The 5,000-nt window shown below is 49.7% G+C and overlaps 1 long non-coding RNA gene across 1 annotated transcript in view; it reads left to right on the top strand.

The window, feature by feature from the left end:
• Positions 1 to 1,390: 1,390 nt before the first annotated feature.
• Positions 1,391 to 5,000, top strand: part of LOC148552156 (uncharacterized) — a 4,205-nt gene continuing 595 nt past the window's right edge. Inside the window, exons 1-2 of the long non-coding RNA XR_015892238.1 lie at positions 1,391 to 2,240; positions 2,794 to 5,000. The exon at positions 2,794 to 5,000 is cut by the window's right edge and continues 595 nt beyond it. This is a non-coding gene — a long non-coding RNA (uncharacterized LOC148552156). The remainder of the gene's footprint in view (positions 2,241 to 2,793) is intronic.

Consider the following 5,000-nt stretch of genomic DNA (forward strand, 5'->3'; position numbering starts at 1 on the left):
TATGTGAAGGCTGCACAAAAAAATCCAGGTCAAAAATCCCACGTTTGCTCCGTTTTTCATTTTTTTTGAATTTCCGGCTTTCCGGGCGGTAAAAAAATCGGCAAAAAAAATCGGCACGGTGTAAATTCACCAAATTTGGGGGATGGAAAGATCTTATTTTTCTAGAGGTTGTTGCAAAAAACGGCGTCAAAATTCGACCTCTAGAGCACTTTCCTTTAGTATGTCTCCTCACGGAAAAGGACGTCTACCCGTGGCACTTTGGTAATGGCTCGGCAGCCTATTATAGGGGGGAGGGGTGTCGTGATGCTGAAACTCGAGTTGCCCAAAGGCTTGCTGGGCGCAATGCCAGCAAGATGCACGTTGCCTTGCCATCCCCTAGGCACACTAGCAAGCACGTTGTGGTTGTGGTGTGCCGCCGGGCTCCCCCGCCCCCCACGGAGGCACCCGCCGTTGCAACGATGGCTCGGAGCGTTGCAACGGAGGAGCCAAATTTTCATATCTCAGAATTGGCTCGTGCATTTTTCGTGAAATTTTGAGGGAACCTTGGTAATATTATGTGAAGGCTGCACAAAAAAATCCAGGTCAAAAATCGCAGGTGTGCTCCGTTTTTCATTTTTTTTGAATTTCCGGCATTCCGGGCGGTAAAAAAATCGTCAAAAAAAATCGGCACGGTGTAAATTCACCAAATTTGGAGGATGGAAAGATCTTATTTTTCTAGAGGTTGTTGCAAAAAACGGCGTCAAAATTCGACCTCTAGAGCACTTTCCTTTAGTATGTCTCCTCACGGAAAAGGACGTCTACCCGTGGCACTTTGGTAATGGCTCGGCAGCCTATTATAGGGGGGAGGGGTGTCGTGATGCTGAAACTCGAGTTGCCCAAAGGCTTGCTGGGCGCAATGCCAGCAAGATGCACGTTGCCTTGCCATCCCCTAGGCACACTAGCAAGCACGTTGTGGTTGTGGTGTGCCGCCGGGCTCCCCCGCCCCCCACGGAGGCACCCGCCGTTGCAACGATGGCTCGGAGCGTTGCAACGGAGGAGCCAAATTTTCATATCTCAGAATTGGCTCGTGCATTTTTCGTGAAATTTTGAGGGAACCTTGGTAATATTATGTGAAGGCTGCACAAAAAAATCCAGGTCAAAAATCGCAGGTGTGCTCCGTTTTTCATTTTTTTTGAATTTCCGGCATTCCGGGCGGTAAAAAAATCGTCAAAAAAAATCGGCACGGTGTAAATTCACCAAATTTGGAGGATGGAAAGATCTTATTTTTCTAGAGGTTGTTGCAAAAAACGGCGTCAAAATTCGACCTCTAGAGCACTTTCCTTTAGTATGTCTCCTCACGGAAAAGGACGTCTACCCGTGGCACTTTGGTAATGGCTCGGCAGCCTATTATAGGGGGGAGGGGTGTCGTGATGCTGAAACTCGAGTTGCCCAAAGGCTTGCTGGGCGCAATGCCAGCAAGATGCACGTTGCCTTGCCATCCCCTAGGCACACTAGCAAGCACGTTGTGGTTGTGGTGTGCCGCCGGGCTCCCCCGCCCCCCACGGAGGCACCCGCCGTTGCAACGATGGCTCGGAGCGTTGCAACGGAGGAGCCAAATTTTCATATCTCAGAATTGGCTCGTGCATTTTTCGTGAAATTTTGAGGGAACCTTGGTAATATTATGTGAAGGCTGCACAAAAAAATCCAGGTCAAAAATCGCAGGTTTGCTCCGTTTTTCATTTTTTTTGAATTTCCGGCATTCCGGGCGGTAAAAAAATCGTCAAAAAAAATCGGCACGGTGTAAATTCACCAAATTTGGAGGATGGAAAGTTCTTATTTTTCTAGAGGTTGTTGCAAAAAACGGCGTCAAAATTCGACCTCTAGAGCACTTTCCTTTAGTATGTCTCCTCACGGAAAAGGACGTCTACCCGTGGCACTTTGGTAATGGCTCGGCAGCCTATTATAGGGGGGAGGGGAGTCGTGATGCTGAAACTCGAGTTGCCCAAAGGCTTGCTGGGCGCAATGCCAGCAAGATGCACGTTGCCTTGCCATCCCCTAGGCACACTAGCAAGCACGTTGTGGTTGTGGTGTGCCGCCGGGCTCCCCCGCCCCCCACGGAGGCACCCGCCGTTGCAACGATGGCTCGGAGCGTTGCAACGGAGGAGCCAAATTTTCATATCTCAGAATTGGCTCGTGCATTTTTCGTGAAATTTTGAGGGAACCTTGGTAATATTATGTGAAGGCTGCACAAAAAAATCCAGGTCAAAAATCGCAGGTTTTCTCCGTTTTTCATTTTTTTTGAATTTCCGGCATTCCGGGCGGTAAAAAAATCGTCAAAAAAAATCGGCACGGTGTAAATTCACCAAATTTGGAGGATGGAAAGATCTTATTTTTCTAGAGGTTGTTGCAAAAAACGGCGTCAAAATTCGACCTCTAGAGCACTTTCCTTTAGTATGTCTCCTCACGGAAAAGGACGTCTACCCGTGGCACTTTGGTAATGGCTCGGCAGCCTATTATAGGGGGGAGGGGTGTCGTGCTGCTGAAACTCGAGTTGCCCAAAGGCTTGCTGGGCGCAATGCCAGCAAGATGCACGTTGCCTTGCCATCCCCTAGGCACACTAGCAAGCACGTTGTGGTTGTGGTGTGCCGCCGGGGTCCCCCGCCCCCCACGGAGGCACCCGCCGTTGCAACGATGGCTCGGAGCGTTGCAACGGAGGAGCCAAATTTTCATATCTCAGAATTGGCTCGTGCATTTTTCGTGAAATTTTGAGGGAACCTTGGTAATATTATGTGAAGGCTGCACAAAAAAATCCAGGTCAAAAATCGCAGGTTTTCTCCGTTTTTCATTTTTTTTGAATTTCCGGCATTCCGGGCGGTAAAAAAATCGTCAAAAAAAATCGGCACGGTGTAAATTCACCAAATTTGGAGGATGGAAAGATCTTATTTTTCTAGAGGTTGTTGCAAAAAACGGCGTCAAAATTCGACCTCTAGAGCACTTTCCTTTAGTATGTCTCCTCACGGAAAAGGACGTCTACCCGTGGCACTTTGGTAATGGCTCGGCAGCCTATTATAGGGGGGAGGGGTGTCGTGCTGCTGAAACTCGAGTTGCCCAAAGGCTTGCTGGGCGCAATGCCAGCAAGATGCACGTTGCCTTGCCATCCCCTAGGCACACTAGCAAGCACGTTGTGGTTGTGGTGTGCCGCCGGGGTCCCCCGCCCCCCACGGAGGCACCCGCCGTTGCAACGATGGCTCGGAGCGTTGCAACGGAGGAGCCAAATTTTCATATCTCAGAATTGGCTCGTGCATTTTTCGTGAAATTTTGAGGGAACCTTGGTAATATTATGTGAAGGCTGCACAAAAAAATCCAGGTCAAAAATCGCAGGTTTGCTCCGTTTTTCATTTTTTTTGAATTTCCGGCATTCCGGGCGGTAAAAAAATCGTCAAAAAAAATCGGCACGGTGTAAATTCACCAAATTTGGAGGATGGAAAGTTCTTATTTTTCTAGAGGTTGTTGCAAAAAACGGCGTCAAAATTCGACCTCTAGAGCACTTTCCTTTAGTATGTCTCCTCACGGAAAAGGACGTCTACCCGTGGCACTTTGGTAATGGCTCGGCAGCCTATTATAGGGGGGAGGGGTGTCGTGATGCTGAAACTCGAGTTGCCCAAAGGCTTGCTGGGCGCAATGCCAGCAAGATGCACGTTGCCTTGCCATCCCCTAGGCACACTAGCAAGCACGTTGTGGTTGTGGTGTGCCGCCGGGCTCCCCCGCCCCCCACGGAGGCACCCGCCGTTGCAACGATGGCTCGGAGCGTTGCAACGGAGGAGCCAAATTTTCATATCTCAGAATTGGCTCGTGCATTTTTCGTGAAATTTTGAGGGAACCTTGGTAATATTATGTGAAGGCTGCACAAAAAAATCCAGGTCAAAAATCGCAGGTTTGCTCCGTTTTTCATTTTTTTTGAATTTCCGGCATTCCGGGCGGTAAAAAAATCGTCAAAAAAAATCGGCACGGTGTAAATTCACCAAATTTGGAGGATGGAAAGTTCTTATTTTTCTAGAGGTTGTTGCAAAAAACGGCGTCAAAATTCGACCTCTAGAGCACTTTCCTTTAGTATGTCTCCTCACGGAAAAGGACGTCTACCCGTGGCACTTTGGTAATGGCTCGGCAGCCTATTATAGGGGGGAGGGGAGTCGTGATGCTGAAACTCGAGTTGCCCAAAGGCTTGCTGGGCGCAATGCCAGCCAGATGCACGTTGCCTTGCCATCCCCTAGGCACACTAGCAAGCACGTTGTGGTTGTGGTGTGCCGCCGGGCTCCCCCGCCCCCCACGGAGGCACCCGCCGTTGCAACGATGGCTCGGAGCGTTGCAACGGAGGAGCCAAATTTTCATATCTCAGAATTGGCTCGTGCATTTTTCGTGAAATTTTGAGGGAACCTTGGTAATATTATGTGAAGGCTGCACAAAAAAATCCAGGTCAAAAATCGCAGGTTTTCTCCGTTTTTCATTTTTTTTGAATTTCCGGCATTCCGGGCGGTAAAAAAATCGTCAAAAAAAATCGGCACGGTGTAAATTCACCAAATTTGGAGGATGGAAAGATCTTATTTTTCTAGAGGTTGTTGCAAAAAACGGCGTCAAAATTCGACCTCTAGAGCACTTTCCTTTAGTATGTCTCCTCACGGAAAAGGACGTCTACCCGTGGCACTTTGGTAATGGCTCGGCAGCCTATTATAGGGGGGAGGGGTGTCGTGCTGCTGAAACTCGAGTTGCCCAAGGGCTTGCTGGGCGCAATGCCAGCAAGATGCACGTTGCCTTGCCATCCCCTAGGCACACTAGCAAGCACGTTGTGGTTGTGGTGTGCCGCCGGGGTCCCCCGCCCCGGGTCCAAGGTCGAGCACGTGCGTCTGGCTGCTGCGAACCCCGATCACCGAAGGACCAACAAGAAGGGAAACACGTCCGTGCACGGCCCACCTAGGCACCACCTAGGGAGCATGGCGTGGTGGAGTTGTGCCTTGGGCACACGC

Source organism: Arachis ipaensis, chromosome B7, assembly GCF_059453495.1.
Source record: "Arachis ipaensis isolate K30076 ecotype BB chromosome B7, ASM5945349v1, whole genome shotgun sequence".
In the NCBI taxonomy this organism is placed as follows: domain Eukaryota; kingdom Viridiplantae; phylum Streptophyta; class Magnoliopsida; order Fabales; family Fabaceae; genus Arachis; species Arachis ipaensis.